Genomic DNA, 18,362 nt, shown 5'->3' with positions numbered 1-18,362 from the left:
AACTAGGGTTTCCTAGAGTTAAGCCTCAACTAATTTTGTGGCTATCCAAGTCTATGCACCGACCACTGCTGCTGAAGAAGCTGACGCTGAGAGATTTTATGCGGACCTACAATGCCTTTTAGACCGCACCCCATCATCAGACGTCGTTTTTCTCATAGGAGACTGGAATGCTAAGGTCGGGAGTGAAGAAATATCCGGAATTATAGGCAAGTTCGGTCTTGGCGAGCCAAATGAAGCTGGGCAGAGGCTAGTAGAGTTTTGTCAAAAAAACAACCTGACCATAGCGAATACTCATTTTCAACAGCCCAAGAGGCGCCTGTACACATGGACTTCACCGGACGGTCTGTACAGGAATCAGATCGATTATATTGCCGGCAGAGATGGAGAAGCGCTATACAAGCAGTAAAAACAAGGCCTGGGGCCGATTGTGGCACCGATCATCAGCTTCTTGTTGCCAAAATTAAGCTTCGATTGAGGAAAACGCAGAAAACTAGAAGGACTTTCAGGTATGATCTGGATCAAATTCCATTAGAATATGCTGAGGAAGTGAGGAATCGATTTCAAGAATTAGATCTGGAAGACAGAGAGCCCGAAGAGATGTGGACTGATGTTCGTGATATAATACAAGAAGTTGCTACTAAGGTAGTTCCAAAGCACAAGAAATGCAAGAAAGCAAACCGGTTATCTGAAGAGGCTTTGCAAATAGCTGAGGAAAGGAGGATGGCAAAAGTTATGGGGGAAAAAGAAAGATACAAGGTTCTCAATGCGGATTTTCAGAAAATAGCAAGGAGAGATAAGAATGCCTTCCTGAACATACAGTGCCAAGCAGTTGAGGACAACAGCCAATTAAGGAACACTGGAGCTCTGTATAAGACAATCAAAGATATCAAAGGAAGCTTCTGTGCTAAGCTGGGCGTGATAAAGGACAAACAAGGCAAGGACCTCACTGAAGCCTCAGAGATAAAGAAGAGGTGGCAGGATACACAGAAGAACTGTACAAGAAGGACCCGAATGTGCAAACCCATCATAAGACGGTTGTGATTACTGATCTCGAGCCGGGCATCCTGAAGAGTGAAGTTGAATGGGCCTTAGCCAGCCTTGCTAAGAACAAAGCTAACGGATTTGATGGCATTCCAGCTGAGTTGCTTCAAAACCTCAACCATGACGCTGTTAACATTCTGCATACATTATGTCAGAAGATTTGGACAACCCTGCAGTGGCCACAGGATTGGAGGAGGTCAGTTTATATCCCCATTCCAAAGAAAGGCAGTGCCAAAGATTGTTCCAACTACCGCACGATCGCGCTTATTTCGCATGCTAGCAAGGTGATGTTGAAAATCCTCCAAGGTAGGCTGCAGCAGTATGTGGATCGGGAGCTTCCGGACGTGCAAGCTGGGTTTCGCAAGGGCAGAGGAACTAGAGACCAAATTGCTAACCTTCGCTGGATCATGGAAAAAGCAAGAGAGTTCCAGAAACCCATCTATTTCTGCTTTATTGATTATGCAAAAGCGTTTGACTGCGTAGATCACAGCAGATTGTGGCAAGCTCTCCAAGAGATGGGAGTTCCAATTCACCTCATCTGTCTCCTCAAGAACCTGTATGAAGGGCAAGAGGCCACAGTCAGAACTGGGCATGGTCTTACTGATTGGTTTCCGATCGAGAAAGGAGTGAGGCAAGGCTGCATACTGTCGCCCTGCCTATTTAACCTATATGCAGAGTGCATCATGAGGAAGGCCGGTCTGGACGAGTCTTCAGCTGGAGTGAAGATTGCTGGAAAACGTATCAACAACCTTAGATATGCGGATGATACCACTTTAATGGCAGAAAGTGAAGTGGAACTCAAGAGACTTCTGATCCGCGTACAAGAAGAGAGTGAGAAGTTTGGGCTTAAACTGAACATTAAAAAGACAAAGATCATGGCGTCTTGCCCTATCAAGTCCTGGAGCATCAATGGACAAGAAGTGGAAGCTGTGACAGATTTTCTGTTCTTGGGCTCCAAGATTACCTCGGAAGGAGACTGCAGCCATGAAATTAGGAGACGCCTGCTTCTGGGAAAGAGAGCAATGGTTAGCCTTGACCGCCTAGTAAAGAGCAGAGACATTAGTCTGCCAACCAAGATCCGTATAACTCGTGCTATGGTCTTTCCAGTTGTGATGTATGGATGCGAGAGTTGGACTGTGAAGAAGGCTGACCGCCGAAGAATTGACGCGTTTGAATTGTGGTGCTGGCGAAGACTCTTGAGAGTTCCTTGGACTGCCAGAAGATCAAATCAGTCGATATTGTCGACCATAAACCCTGACTGCTCATTGGAGGGTCAAATTTTAAAGTTAAAGCTCAGCTACTTTGGTCATCTGATGAGAAGAGAGGAGTCGCTGGAGAAAGATTTGATGTTGGGAAAGGTTGAGGGTCGCCAGAGAAGGGGCGTCGGTTAGATGGCATCCTCGAGGCACTGCAGATGAAGTTATGTGATGTTAGGAAGATAGTGAGAGACCGGAAAGCGTGGCGTGACATGGTCCATAGGGTCACGAAGAGTCGGACACGACTGAACGACTAAACTGAATTGAACTGAATTTTGCGTGTGTGTGTGTGTGTGTGTGTGTGTGTGTGTGTGTGTGTGTGTGTGTGTGTGTGTGTGTGTGTGTGTGTGTGTGTGTGTGTGTGTGTGTGTGTGTGTGTGTGTGTGTGTGTGTGTGTGTGTGTGTGTGTGTGTGTGTGTGTGTGTGTGTGTGTGTGTGTGTGTGTGTGTGTGTGTGTGTGTGTGTGTGTGTGTGTGTGTGTGTGTGTGTGTGTGTGTGTGTGTGTGTGTGTGTGTGTGTGTGTGTGTGTGTGTGTGTGTGTGTGTGTGTGTGTGTGTGTGTGTGTGTGTGTGTGTGTGTGTGTGTGTGTGTGTGTGTGTGTGTGTGTGTGTGTGTGTGTGTGTGTGTGTGTGTGTGTGTGTGTGTGTGTGTGTGTGTGTGTGTGTGTGTGTGTGTGTGTGTGTGTGTGTGTGTGTGTGTGTGTGTGTGTGTGTGTGTGTGTGTGTGTGTGTGTGTGTGTGTGTGTGTGTGTGTGTGTGTGTGTGTGTGTGTGTGTGTGTGTGTGTGTGTGTGTGTGTGTGTGTGTGTGTGTGTGTGTGTGTGTGTGTGTGTGTGTGTGTGTGTGTGTGTGTGTGTGTGTGTGTGTGTGTGTGTGTGTGTGTGTGTGTGTGTGTGTGTGTGTGTGTGTGTGTGTGTGTGTGTGTGTGTGTGTGTGTGTGTGTGTACTTTCACCACTTAAAAAGCACGTACAGACCGGTCTGTTCTTTTAGTGCTTACAAGTCAGATTGGGCTTGTCGTGACATAGAGGAGACTAACAGTCGACCCCGGATGCATTGGAATATTGTTTATATCGAACCCTCAGAATATCCGCTTTAAAATCCCATTCAAAATATTGGAGTCGTGTTCGCATTTTCCGGACTTTTGCTCAGCGGAACATTCGATATATCGAACTGAGCGCCGCGCCGCTGCACTTCTCCTAATGGCGCCGTACACGATCTTTTTTCGCTGCGGAGCCTGGTCGCCTGAGCATCCTTGGGGGCCGTCTGTCATCGCTAACGCGGTGTAGAACCGCTTGATGAGTTGAGCGCCGAATCCGCTTGAAAGTCGTCTTCATTCTGGCTCGCTCGTTTTCGACACAACAATGCTGTCACGCGGGAAAGCCACGTTCAATGAGCCGGTTGTAGAGTGGTGACGCCAGTCTAGCTGACCGAAGACTTGCGGCTGTTGTCGCGTGACACGCTTTGCTGTTGAAGGAGACGGAGAAATTAATTGCGCCCCATTTTGACTGAATTGTTATAGCGTTTATAGTGTGGCAATAACAGAATTACAGCTCTCATGGTGTGCGGTAGTGTTTCCCAAAGCACTGTGAACCCCAACCCCAACGGACCATATGACATGCTGTGCTAGACGCTAGGTGCGAGTAGCGTGAGCCTCGGCGCAGAGATATGACTATACCAAGTATTTGGAGCACGCGCTCGCGTTCACGAAGCGGCACGGGAGGGAGGGGGGGAAGGGGGGGGGGGGGGCTTCTTTTTTTGTCCGCTGGCGCGAGGTCATGCTCGACGCGAGGGTGCGAGTACGTGTGCCGCGCGGGTCGCCACCATGGAGGAAGAAAAAAAAAAGTATTTTTTTTCTTCCTCTATGGTCGCCACGCCCGAGGAGAGCGGTGGACTGTCACTCAGTACGCCGGCGCACAGCAAGCACATCACTGCAGGAAGCGTGCCGCTGGCTTGGGTAGACCGCATTGACGCTTGTGTGTTACAGAGGAGCTCATCTGTTGGCATATTTCATATGTCGAATTATTGATATACCGAACTATTTCGCGATATCCCCTTCAAGTTCGATATATCCGAAATCGGCACTATTTACAAGAAAAAGATGGGTCGACGTTTTGACATCCTTCTTCGTCAAAAAAAAAAAAAAAAAAATGTTTTTTTTTTTTTGATACAGTACTTTTCTTTCTGTAAGAAAAAGAGATGCGGGTAACGCAGGGTTAGCCCGGCTGGTGTTGCATGCCATAGCCGGAAACTCCCTCTTTAACCACGAACAATTAGGGGGAAAGAAATGCCAGTGAGAGTAAGCGTGGTACAGCACTGCGTTTCCCAGATTAAAGTAAATTAAGAATAAAAGAACCGCTTCATTCGAGACAAACGCTTCTTATTTTTTTTTATCCGTAACAGTGCTTCATTGGTATGTCTGAACAGTAAGGGGGCGCATGTGCTTCGGGGAGTAGGCGCTATGAACAACATCACGCCTGGAGTAAGGTTCTCTAGAACTCAAGGCTGCCTCAGAACGAAACGTTCTCTATGAATAGGGGCCGCCGGAGACGCTATCACTCACGCCCGTCTCTTCGCTCCCTGGTGAACCAGGCACGTAATCAGCACGATATCTGTGCTGATCGCGAGTCTACTTCCCTTTATCTAAATAAAGTTTTTCATCCATTCCAACCTACCTACAGCACCGAGAAAAGACGAACTCTGGAACAAAGTGTACCTCCACCCATTTTGAAACATTAAACGTTTTTCAAAACAGGTTCGGCTTCAGGTCGGACGTCAGAGGATGTTTCCGGGACGTGTTCGAGCGGACTTTTACATTAATGAGATCAATAGCATTCCATGCATAACAAACACGAAGAAACGGAGCTGCTTTCTCGCTTAGCTCCAAGCATACCAGACAGGCATTCAACATTTACCCAAGTACAGAAACAAATTCACGTTCCTTTCCTGCAAAGCTCTAAGAAAGAGATGCAGATGCGTCGGGCAGAATAGCAAGCAGCTCCGCACATCACACCGATCCGGCATCCCGCATCACTCGAAAGGTATAACAAAACGAGGGGTGAGTGGCGGCACCGCTTTTGTTCACTTATTTGCAGCCGCAACATTCGGCGCCTTGCGATGGATCTCTTGACGACACCTGCTCGAGATCCGCCTTCTCGAGGCGGTTATATCCCACGCGGCGGCATCGTGCGCGTTGCGCTCTCCAGATGGCGCCCGCACTGCGAGCGATGCCGCCTCGCACGTCGGCCGACGGAGGGTCGTTCGGTCCGGGTCGGCGTGAGACACACGGCTCTCTCAACCGACGCACCTGGCTGTCAGGTGCGCGTCCGAGGGCCTCGTCCGCAGGTGCCGCGAACACGTGCACGCGCGAGCACTCGCAAATGCACGCCCGACTGACGGGCGGCGGAGAAATTCGACACGCAGTTTCCCAGGCTCGGCCGCATGCAGCATCTGCGAACGATGTGTCCGTACACGCGTCGTGCTGCAAGTTATCGCGTGTTTTTACGTTATTCATGTCCTGCGTAGGGCGTTTGTTTGTCCCTCAGACGAGCTAGAATATTCGGCCAGGTGGTGATACCTTATTGGCGATCCATAGTTTTGGTTTCTAATTCTTCGGATGGCGTGCTTCACGGTCTCGCGTTTCGAGATGCAACGCTGTTAGCAAGTAGAACTCGTGCTTCACGGTGTTAAGGATTTTGGGGCAATATGTGTTTATAAAGAGATTTCGTCCTGTGTTCAGATGACATCACAGCAGGCTTAGTGTACCGCATCTGAAAATTCGCGTTTTCTCCAAATGATCGACGGCGATTTCTTCGGCTGCCTTCTAATAAGCGCTTCGAAAAACGTAACCTGTGCATTGGTGCGACCCTATTGCGCTTTGAGGGTGATTTCTCACATTTCAGCTCTGAACGAAATTGAAGTGCATACGTCGGTCTGTAATCTGTGTGAATTTATTACAATTGTTCACTCTAATGTGAACAAAAATATTTTATATCTATGCATAGGCAGTTTTTATTATGACTCCTGGGTGTTTTGTAGTGGCCAGGGTTTAATCTCGAAACACCAATCACACAGGAAGTATCGCCACAGTACACCAGCGCTGGAACAACACTTTTCAATTTTGTTATTTTATTCAACTAATCATAATTACTTCTTTTCGGCGCGAATGTTGCCACATTATTGCTTCATTCAACCTCAATTATTACACTCTTAATTCTTGCGTTTTAACATGTCTTTACTTATGTAAGTTTCCCCCACGTACAGTGCTTTTCAGAGGCTCGAGGAATTGCTTTTGAGCCGTGTTACGGGCCGCAGGTCTAACTTTGATCACCGTTGCTCACGTTGGTCACCTGAGCTTCAAATTATTTATTACAAGGTACAAAGACCGTTGTCCCATATGAGAGCCTTGGTAGCTTCACCGAAGTCTAAAGGCCACAATATACCGCTGAAATAGCTGGCCCTAGCTGTTCTCTGGGTTTTTTTGACGAATCCTGTACATTTTATATATTCCTCTTTTCTTGGTTCGGCCTGGACTATATTACCGCCTTAAACGAGTATAGACACCTAACTTTTGGGTTCGTGCTTTATCTTTTGTAATCATGCCTGGGGCTTACTGTACACTAATAACTCATTCGCCTACCACTGCTGAATAATTTATAATCGAATTTCTTTTCTCACCTGTTTCGGTTTCAGCTTCAAGAGTTGAGCGATGGATGTGACATCAAAGCAAAGTCTAGGTAACGTGGGGGATCAAAATACAGCGATGTGATAATACCTGTATTGGTTGAATTCATTACAACAATTAAGCCAGTTTGCCTCAATAACAAGAGTCGCTGTAATGTAGAATCAGCGATATATCGCTCATTTTTCTTTTCTTCTTTTTTCATGTCATGCGTGAAGACTTGAATGTGCAGTCCCAGCCACCTCTCGGCTGCTGAAACCGAGACTAGCTAGAAAAGAAAATTCAATTATAAATTATTTAGCGATCCCAGGCGAAAAATGCGTGCGGATAGACTTGCAGGAATGCCTAACGCATCATTAACAAGAAGAAAAATTCCACCAAAATTTGTTGACTATAGTCCTTTAATGCTTACCATATGGAAAGATTCAGGTGCCATGCTCCTGTTTTCGGCATATGTACTTCGGCCCTTTCACTTTGTACAGGCCCACTTACTCCCCACCCCCGCCTCCCGTTTTAGTATTTCATTTCCTTCTCTTTATCACCGTGGCATTACACTCAGTTAACGGCGGGGATTTTCACCTTGTTCCTTGGGGAAAATGATGTGTGGCAGTTTTCTTGTTTTCGAATTTTCTAATGAATAAAATCAAAATTTGGGGGAAATCTATAAATTGAACAATTATAAGCCATTAAGGAAATTCGAAAAGTTCCTTCAGTCGGCTTTTCCGCAAGCCTTTTTTCCAATAAAAGACACTAGCTCATTAAGTTTGGACTCTTCGTTTTACACAAGAAAGTGCAGAGCGTGCGAGGAACATGGTGACGTTTCCAATACAATTTATATTAAGTTGGTGCAAGAAACTTTAAAACTGAACTTTATGGCTATTCATTTACTAAGGTTTAGCTTATAAAAGAGCTGGTCACTCAGAGGGGGTGGTAACTCCTACACCCTTTCAATGGGAGCCTTCTTCCAGCGCGACCTTGAAGGCAGCTAGCGACTGCGCGGTGCTGAATTCAACACAGACTTCAACTTTTCGTCTTCAGAAATGCGTGTCAGATTATGCTTTGTCAGCAAGTGTTTCTGCAGTTGAAAAACGCCTTTTTCTAAAGCCGACAGGAATTTGCAGCCTGTTAGTGCTAGATAATGAAGATAGAGAAGCTCGACCATACATTACGTCTGACTAGAGAGTTGTTCCTGTAAAACGCCCTCACAGTGGGGCTTCTGTAACGAGTAACGAGGAAGGTAATCGACTGAAGTCCAAGAGAAGACAAACCTATTAAAATATGAAGTTTACGGGCGTCAGGTGGCGGTAGGTGGCACAGGGCTCAGTTAATTGGAGAGGATATATGGGAGAGGCCTTCGCACTGCAGCGGGTGCCCTGCTGCTGATGATGATGATTAGGAGTGCAGAAAATGCGTGAATTGTCAGCAGCAAGGGAGGAGCAAGCATGCCAACACTGTAAAAACGGCGGCAGGCTGTCCAAACGAGGAGTTCCCGGCAGCTGCTGTTCGGGGCGCAGAGAGTGGAAGTAGGGGTCCTTTCGTCCGTGACAGCTGGCACCGCCGTGGGAAGCGGACCTCTTTTACTAGCGCTGTAACCAGTATCCACTTGCAGTTGTTCCGGTGAAATCTGGGTTCAACTTACCAGACGGCGAGCGTTGGGAAAAGGAGAGGGCAAGCCGCAGTCGGCGTTCTTGGCAGATGACCATTTTCCGGGTCAACCGGAGAGACAGGGTGTGGGCGGCGAAACAGCGCAGAAAAAAAAAAAAAAAAAAAAAAAAAAAAAACATTCGAAGAAGAGAACAGAACAACTCATGCCGCAAACTTTCAATGCTGTTATTGGAAAACACGTCAGCTGTACCTAAATGTACAGTTTTAAAAAGCTAAAACGTTGGTTGCCATGCCCACGACGGAGGTATGTGAAAGCACTAAATAAAAAAAAAAGTATGAACCCCATAAAAAACACGGGTTATTTCTTCGTGAGCGTGACAGGACTGCTAAAGCGGGGATTATAGCCGGTTCTTTGAAATTTCTGCTGCTTCGATTATCTCACGAAGTAGCCTTTTTTCTATGACACATAAGGACTGTAAAGCGTATAAATTCCAACGCACATCGTGTAGTTCCCAGCCGGAGATCGCTGTCTCGGGAATTAATCATCATATATTACCCTCAATACCATTGCACATACCGTAATGGTTTCCCTATAGCCCCTAGTTTGGTCACTTGTCAGTTTGACTAATGTATACTCCGTCATATATTAAAGGAATCGAGAGCACAACATCTAGTATACATCCCAGAAATTTCTAATTGATTAATGTATCGTCCTCGTTTTCTTCCCGCTATTGGCTACCACTTTGTAAGGGTTTCGAAACTTCTCAGATGGGGAGGGAACAGCATCTATACCAACTCGATCAGCAATTTTCTTTAGTATCAGATAATTTATGCGTACATGTTATAAATAGCCACATGCCTTCTTTCGGCAATCGCGTTTCTGACATAATGATTCATACTGACCCGCGTTCGTATTCTATTTTCTGTTTGAGTTGATCACACCAACAAACGACTGCAAGGAATGGCAATAGCTATAGCTCCATTTTAGCAACCTTACATATCGGGCACCGAGGCTAGCTGTAAGTTGTAACAGCCTCGCGGTTATGAATGGCCTTCTGAGTGCTCTGTTTTGTCCGGCAGTTCCGAAATATACCTTGGGTTTTTAACACAAGGTGGGTTCTCAGTGATGGGTCGTCCGAAGCAGCAACTCGAAATAAAATTGGCTGTGGTTTAGCTTCTGGTAAACCTAGTGTGAAGCAAAAGCTGAAGCATGGTTACACATGGTAAAGCTCTTTATTCAACAGAAGGTTTTTCTTCGGTTATGGCTAGGAAGAAAATTCGGGGGTCCGTAAAGAAGTTCGCCTTGGTTTGAACTTTGCGTACTCGGAGTCCGTGGCGTAGCTGCGCACTCGATATTGATGTCTGGGATCATGTGTCTTGCCACGCAGCTGCTCCCAAATTAAGCTACTTCCTACATCAGTTGACCTTTGACCTTGACTATGACCTTTGGTGGGAACATAGCTACCCAAAGTGGTTGTGGCTTAAGTTCCAACTTCACCTCGAAGTAGTTTGAAGGTCATCGGAAGCACACAGTGACATTGGATTTATTTCGATTAGTGAAGCTATCGCTTCAAAAAATGTCTGGGTTTAAGCATGGCTTGAACCTAGTGATAGAGCGAAAGGCGCGAGTGTTGTAGCGATCGCCTTCTGTACCACCGCCTTTTTAAACCGCGGTCTTTTCATAATTTTTTTTATTTGATTCACAGGAAAGGAAAGGCGCTGTCGCACTTGTTCTGTGGACACCTGAACCGGCACTGCGGGTAAGTTTTTGACCTTCAAAGTTTTTCAAGGTCAAATTTGCTTCCATGCTGACGGCTTGAAAACAAAAATGGGGCTAACATCACGGGTAATGCGAGCTCGAGCGATGGTTGCGTGAAAATTTCGCTCGTGCACAGCGGGGCGAGTGGTTCTAAGAACAGAGGATTCCTATTGAAGTCTACGCTGGCCAAGCCGAGGAGGAGGAGGAGGAAAAACTTTATTTAGTCCTATATTATTTGGCGGTTTTTGGACGTCTTCAGAGATGTCTGCTTGTTGTATCCACAAGAGTCTTCTCCGTCGACTTCGTCCACTTTTTACAATGGTGGGTGGCCAAGCCGAGAAAATAAATGGCGTCGGGAGCAGGAAATGCTTGCACGTGAAGTCAAAGAAGCCTCTGAACGCAAGAGACAGCCTAACTGCGATGATGTCGCTCGAAACGCTGTTCACTCGGGCGTTTGAACGTTAGTATTAAAGTGGCGAAAAGAAGCACTCCATCCACGTCTATTTCTCCGCAAAAAAAAATTTGGAATTTATTTATTTTTCCCTGGCGATGATAATTCGTTTCTTATGAGGTTATGCGGTATACTTATCCACGCAGAACTACTACGGCACGATTTTTGGTTGACTGCTTCTCAGTGTCCACCGAGAACGCATAAAATTGCGGCCGACGACATTGACTTAAAACGATGGAAAACGTTCGCTGCACGGGGCTACGGACATTCTAGACCACCGTAGCGTGGCACGCGACGTCACTTGTATCCCACAGCACATGGCGCTCCCTACACCGCACCGCCACCATTGTGCTGCGCTGTGCTTCATACTGGAGGTCATCGTGGGGCTAAATATGAGGTTGTGGGTTCGATAGCAGTCCATGACAGCCGGGCCTAGAGTGATACGAACGCCGCCTACCCTCACCTTCGCACAAAGTTGGACGTCCGCTGAAGAACCGTTAGCGAAAATAATCAGGAAGCCATAGACTACGATGATCTTCACATTATTCCAGTATTGAAAGGGCCATTAAAAGGCACTAGAGTATATGAGGTGAGATTGGGAAGTGTTATATTACTTGCAAGACAGCTAGTGTGCGAAAACTGCAGCAGTTAAGACCCACAAACTCGGCTCGAAATTTAAAAAAAAAAAAAAAAAAACAGCATTAAAGGGACCGGGTGAATCATAGTGTGTTATTTTAACAGCAATCTACAGGCCGCTTATACAAATCGTCTGCCCAGGACGTAGGTGATAACGTTCAGCTACACAGGTGAGTCCCGAAGCTTTTTCCTGTTTATTTAAAGCGTTGATTCTGCTGTAGTGGGCATTACTTGCCCTTCTAACAACATAAAAATTATCAGTCATAAAATAAATATTCGTTTCTGAACAGCTTTTTTTTTTTTTTTTTTTTTTTATGCCATGCCGTTTCATGCATAGTTTCGTGCAGAGGAGCGGCTTTTTTTTTTCTTTTTTTTTTTTTCATAACGATGACCACGTACAGCAGGAGCATTTCAACCGAAACGGAGATAAGTCCAGTATATTTGTGCAGCATAAAGTGCGCAGCGTTTCGTGGATTGCGTGCCTTTATCCTAATGCGCACATTTTCAAACCTACGACTCTCGGCAGCAATTCAGGTCACTGGGTCGCGACAACGCCTCCCAACGACGGAGCGTACTTGCAAAGACGGACGAGAAATTCAAGTGGCAAACGCATTTGGGCTTGGCTACTCGACTGCATCTTGTTCTCTTTGGAATCTCCGCCCTATAGAAACCGGCCGCCAGGAACAAACTCTGTCGAGTCGGGGTCGGGCCACCCAAGAAGCTGCGGGAGGGCAAGCTCCCCGGCGCAAGATGCGCGTAGACGAATAAAACACTTGGCGGTATGGAGAAACGCCCTGCGCACCAGAGACGCAGGTGGGCGACGGCGAAGCCCTCCGCACGTGTCGGACGGACCGGCCGACAAGTTGCACGAGCACCGTGCTTGGCGGTTTTGGCAGTGGGAATGCGATGAGCGGCTAACCTCGACCCGCCAGCTGCTGTGCGCACTGGGATAAGGTTCCGCGGAGTGGAGCTGGCGAACCGTCCTGTTTAATCGTCGTCAACAGCAGCAGCTTGGTTACGCCAATTGTTGGAAAAAACTTCACCAATTTCGAAATAACCCTGTCCTATGCCAGCCATGGACAATTTTCAGCCCCCCCTCCCCCCCCCCTTCTTTCTTCTCCCGTTAGTAATAGAGGCACAGATGTTGCCCTCCTGACCCTGTCGCCTCTTGCTTTTGGATAGCGATCCGTTGCACTAAGAGACTATATAGACTATATTTTCTTCTAATTAGCGTGCCATACCCACGTTCATTTGCTCTTCTGACCTCAGCTAAATGGCGCCATCAACTCAGGTTCATTTGCGCTGCTCTTTGCCTCTCTTCCCGTTATTTTGGCGGTTTTCTTTTATATAGCTTGCTAAGCATCTTCTCGTGCTATTTATTTTTATTTCTGTTAGCTTTCAGATTTCAGCGCCACGAGCCGATATTGGCGACATATAGGCCGCTTGAACGATGGATACTGTCAAATAGCGCAGTTGTGAGGAAACACTCTCCCTCGAGCGGTGAAAGGAGTCTATAGCACTTCTATGGAGCGATAGCGCTATACGTTGGGCGGAGGAAAAAATTATGTCGAATGTTAACGTAGCTGCTTTGTAAAGGACAATGTGCTAGCGTCACGTATCTGTGCAGTGCCCATTATCTCGCGGCTGCGCTACAGCTCGAATGTTATCATTCAGAGTAAGTACCCGTCTCAAAATTTTACTTTATTTTCTCCGCAAAGCACCGCTCGACCGCTCTAGGCAAGTGTGACTTACTACGTGTATATTTATGCAGTCGATCCCAGATATTTTGTACCTTTGTATATAAAGTTATTGCTTATATCGAACTCTCAGAATATCCCCTTGAAAATCTCAAGCAAATTCGTAGGAATGGTGCTTGCCTATATTGAACTCCCATTCGGGGGAACATTCAATATATCGAACTACGCGCCGTGCCCCTGCAAGGGGCGCTTCTCCTAATGGTACCGCGCGGTCACTTTTCGCGCGCTGAGCCTGCTCGGCTACGCAGCCTTGGCCTCCTGCTAGCAGCGTTGACGCTGTAAAACCGCTGGACGATGTGAACATCGAGTCCAATTGAAAGTGTCCTGTGGTCTGGAAAGATCGTTTTTAACGCGGCACTACTGCCGTGACTGAAAGCCTGAGGTGAGGGGTCAAAGGAAGTACCTTTGAAAGACAAACAGAACCACCTATGCAGGCTGCGAGGTTCGAAACTGGGTTTGGGCCCACTGCGGAGGAGGGGCACGCAGCGGGGTTTACGGAGCTTCTCCCAAACGCACACCCCTGGAAAAGCCGAGCGCCAGGCCGGGGGACGCTTGTACCCATTTTTTTTTCTCGCAAAGTCAGACAGGCCGGAAATCCGGACTTGCCGTGGGACTGCAGTGATCTCTGAGAAGTGAACTTCATCAGTGACAGTGAACCTTTACGTCTTTCGACACGCTGGCTTAAAGCGTTTCGCACTTGAAACAAGGCATTTTCTGAGTTTTCGCGTGTGCAGGACACGACTCGTTTTCAGTTTTGAACCCCGTGAAACACGGTAACTCGAACCACCTTTGCAGGCTGAATGTTCGAAACTATTTTGCCCCAGAAGGAGCGCAGCGGGGTTTGCGGAGCCTCTTCCAAGCGCACACCCCTGTGAGAGCCGGGCGCCAGGCCGGGGGACGCTTGTACCCATTTTTACCGGTGGGTGTCCGGCGGCGGGTTTCGAACGAACCACCTCCCGCAGCCGAGACGGACGCCCTAACCACTAGGCCACGACTCGGCTGCGGGAGGTGGTTAGTTCGAAACCCACCGCCGGACACCCACCGGTAAAAATGGGTACAAGCGTCCCCCGGCCTGGCGCTCGGCTTTTCCAGGGGTGTGCGTTTGGGAGAAGCTCCGTAAACCCCGCTGCGTGCCCCTCCTCCGCAGTGGGCCCAAACCCAGTTTCGAACCACCTCCCGCAGCCGAGACGGACGCCCTAACCACTAGGCCACGAGGTGGTTCGTTCGAAACCCGCCGCCGGACACCCACCGGTAAAAATGGGTACAAGCGTCCCCCGGCCTGGCGCCCGGCTCTCACAGGGGTGTGCGCTTGGAAGAGGCTCCGCAAACCCCGCTGCGCTCCTTCTACTCCGGCGTTACCCACCCACTGCTGAAATACACCAGTTGTGCGGTGAAGCCAGCCTTGCTGACCGAAGGCCTGCGGTGGATCGCGTGCACTGCTTCGCTGCTGAAGAAGTGGTTTTTGCGTTTATAGCGTACAAGCAACGGAATTAGACCTCTTCTGGTCAGCAGCACCTTTTTCCGAGGCTCCATGGCAAGCAGCCTTGATGTCAACCCCAACCCCAATGTGCCACGCGGAGCAAGACGCGAGCCCTGACACACTGTGATATGTTCAGAGCGCGCGCTCGCGCCCACGGAACAGCACATAGAGACGCGCTCCCTTTCTTTTTTTTTTTTTTTTTAACGCCTGTGGCGAAGTGTAGCTCGAAGCCCGAACCCACAACCTCCGAATATCGCGTCCGGTGCTCCGGACGCGATATTCGAAGGTTGTGGGTTCGGTTCCCACCATCGGCACGTTGTTTTTTCTTCTACTTTGTGTTTAATTATCTTTCCCTTAAACAGATTACTAATTTCTGTGATTATCCAAGTAAACATTTAAAAATACATATATAAAGTACCATCCCCAACGCTTTCCTTGGCCTCGCCGACTGTTGGCTTCTTTCCTTCATATATATATATATATATATATATATATATATATATATATATATATATATATATATATATATATATATATATATATATATATTATAAAAACCATTTCATCCGTTACATTAAATATATATAGTGCGCCGCTACGCGGCGTAACAATATTGTTATATCGAATTACCGATATATCGAATTATTTCGGGATCCTCCTCCTGTTCGATATATCCGAGAGCGACTGTATGTATTTCTCACCTTCAACAGTAACAATGATACCATGGCCTGCGACATTTACCTTCCGCCGTGACTTGGATTCGCTCCCGCGACCTTGGGTTCAGCAATCGAGCATCGTAACCACTGAGCCACCGCGACGGGTTTCGGCGAGGCGAAAGTCGAAGGCCGTGAGCTTGTTCGTTGTTTTGCTGAAAGCGAGGCGGCTTTTCTGTGGAGATTAAAAACAAGGCTCTAGTGTAAAAGAGCCCCAGCTGGTCGAAAATATTCGTAGCCCTCCACTACGGCGACGCTGCTTAGCCGACTGGTTCGATTTAACGCCACAGTGTGAAACATTTAGTAACGTCATTTCATCTCCCTTTTGCCACCCCAAAGCACGTCGAAACGGTTAAAGTTCTTTACGGTAAATATATTTCATGGCTTGTTTTATGCTTAACACTGTCAAAAACAATTTAATGGAAAAGCGGCCTCGGCGTTCGTTTTTCGATGGAGGCGAAAAGCACGGCGCCCGTGGGCTGTGCGATGTCAGTGCATGTTAAAGAACCCCAGGTGGTCGAAATTTCCGGAGTCCTCCACTACGGCGTCTCGCAGCCTGAATCGCTTTGGGACGTTAAACCCCACAAACCAACAAACCAACCGACTTGTGGCATTCGCGATAACATTCCGCGTAGGAAATAATCACTGCTTAGCAACCTACATGGATCAAAGCACTGTGCAAAACAGCGTGTATTTGACAGGCGGACATCGCCTCGACAGCACCTAGAGTATATAGAACATCTGCGTCTTGTTCATACATGAAGAAACCGTATGCCCCCGCGTTTGGTCTTCACTTTCCCCGTGTCTTTCTGGCCCTAATGGGAAAGCGAAAACGCTGAGCAAACAGCTTGTTCGCGGCCAAGTATGCTGCATCCGTGCGGAAAGCAATTGCCGGCACGTTACGCGCAGAGCGCGCAGGTGCTCAACCAAGTGTGGGAAAAAACGGCAGGTGGAGAAACGGTGGTGTTTGAAAAACCACCGCTGCCCTTCCAGCCGTCTCCCACCCCAACCTCCTTTCCCTTCAAGCAACGCGGTAGCGTGTGTGCCCCTGCTTCTACTTGCGGCGGAGGCAGAGGGCGGAGCTGGCACGTAGCCGGCGCTAATTAGGAGGGGGTGGGTGTCGACCGGCGCTGTAGGGAGCACGCTTCTTTACACGCCCTTTAAGAGGACTGCCAGCTGCGGGCCGCACCGTAATAGGAGCGCATCTGTGTAGAACGTGGCACTGAGGGCTTTACGCAGTGGCAGGCAAGGTTGTGAAATGCTCCAGGGGCAATTTACCGAGGCGAAACACATCCGACATGCAGAATATGCACCGCGCTGCTTATAACGGGACACGGAGGAGAAGAAACTGCGGCACTAAGCAGCGCTGCACTGTCCTTCTTAATGCGCTGGTATCTGCGTGGGCTTTGTGTGTGTGTGTGTGTGTGTGTGTGTGTGTGTGTGTGTGTGTGTGTGTGTGTGTGTGTGTGTGTGTGTGTGTGTGTGTGTGTGTGTGTGTGTGTGTGTGTGTGTGTGTGTGTGTGTGTGTGTGTGTGTGTGTGTGTGTGTGTGTGTGTGTGTGTGTGTGTGTGTGTGTGTGTGTGTGTGTGTGTGTGTGTGTGTGTGTGTGTGTGTGTGTGTGTGTGTGTGTGTGTGTGTGTGTGTGTGTGTGTGTGTGTGTGTGTGTGTGTGTGTGTGTGTGTGTGTGTGTGTGTGTGTGTGTGTGTGTGTGTGTGTGTGTGTGTGTGTGTGTGTGTGTGTGTGTGTGTGTGTGTGTGTGTGTGTGTGTGTGTGTGTGTGTGTGTGTGTGTGTGTGTGTGTGTGTGTGTGTGTGTGTGTGTGTGTGTGTGTGTGTGTGTGTGTGTGTGTGTGTGTGTGTGTGTGTGTGTGTGTGTGTGTGTGTGTGTGTGTGTGTGTGTGTGTGTGTGTGTGTGTGTGTGTGTGTGTGTGTGTGTGTGTGTGTGTGTGTGTGTGTGTGTGTGTGTGTGTGTGTGTGTGTGTGTGTGTGTGTGTGTGTGTGTGTGTGGTGTGTGTGTGTGTGTGTGTGTGTGTGTGTGTGTGTGTGTTGTGTGTGTGTGTGTGTGTGTGTGTGTGTGTGTGTGTGTGTGTGTGTGTGTGTGTGTGTGTGTGTGTGTGTGTGTGTGTGTGTCGCGCGCGCGCGCTCTTGCTGAGGGGTGATAGTGGTCGGCTGCTAGCCGCACAACTGTTCTCGCCTTCATAACACTCATTGATACTCACCACAATGCTTACGCATTATGTAAAATTACAGCTTTGACAAGCTCGACTAACTTCATGATTGTTGATGGTGGTACCTCTATCTGGGATACAGCTGCGTACGTCGCAAACTAAAAAAAAAAAAAAAAAAGAATACCTCATCCTGCCTCTTTCCTCTCGCACTTAATGCGCAAGTTTATTTTCTTATTCTCGCATTACGAATGCAGTCGCTTTATCAACGCATCGCGGCATGCATCAGCCATTGAAGTTATAAAATTCTTAAATTGTGGTCTCACGACGTAAATTTTGAATCGTGTATTAAACGGTCCTCTTAAATAGCAGTATTTATTCTCTTTTTGATAGAGAGAGAGAAAGAGAGAGTGAGAATCAAAAGCCAGTTCGTTACGTGGGAAATAAAGGTATTCAGATCCCCATTTCCGCTGCAGTGCTCCGACATTTTGATGAACCGGCGTTGGTAATACCGGAGTAATACCAGAGAAGGACTCTGGTAATACACAAGCTTTTTTGTATAACGTTTCTATACCGGCGTAAGAAACATTGTATATATTGTGCTACGGTTATGTATCGTGCTATGGCTGTCGACCAGCTTCCCACGAAACTTACGTGCAAGAAATGTATTCCCCTGAATGAAACACATCACATCTGGGCAAATAAAGAAACTCGCCACGCATGTTTTCAAAAGCGGGCGCTGCACATACGGCCATGAAGCGCACTCTCCGCACTCTTGACCGTGTAGAAAGAACAGTTAACGCACGTGTACGAGGTAGAGCGGA

Source organism: Amblyomma maculatum, chromosome 9 (assembly GCF_055883805.1).
Source record: "Amblyomma maculatum isolate TAMU_Amacu chromosome 9, ASM5588380v1, whole genome shotgun sequence".
In the NCBI taxonomy this organism is placed as follows: Eukaryota; Metazoa; Arthropoda; class Arachnida; order Ixodida; family Ixodidae; genus Amblyomma; species Amblyomma maculatum.
This window is presented reverse-complemented; position numbering follows the sequence as displayed.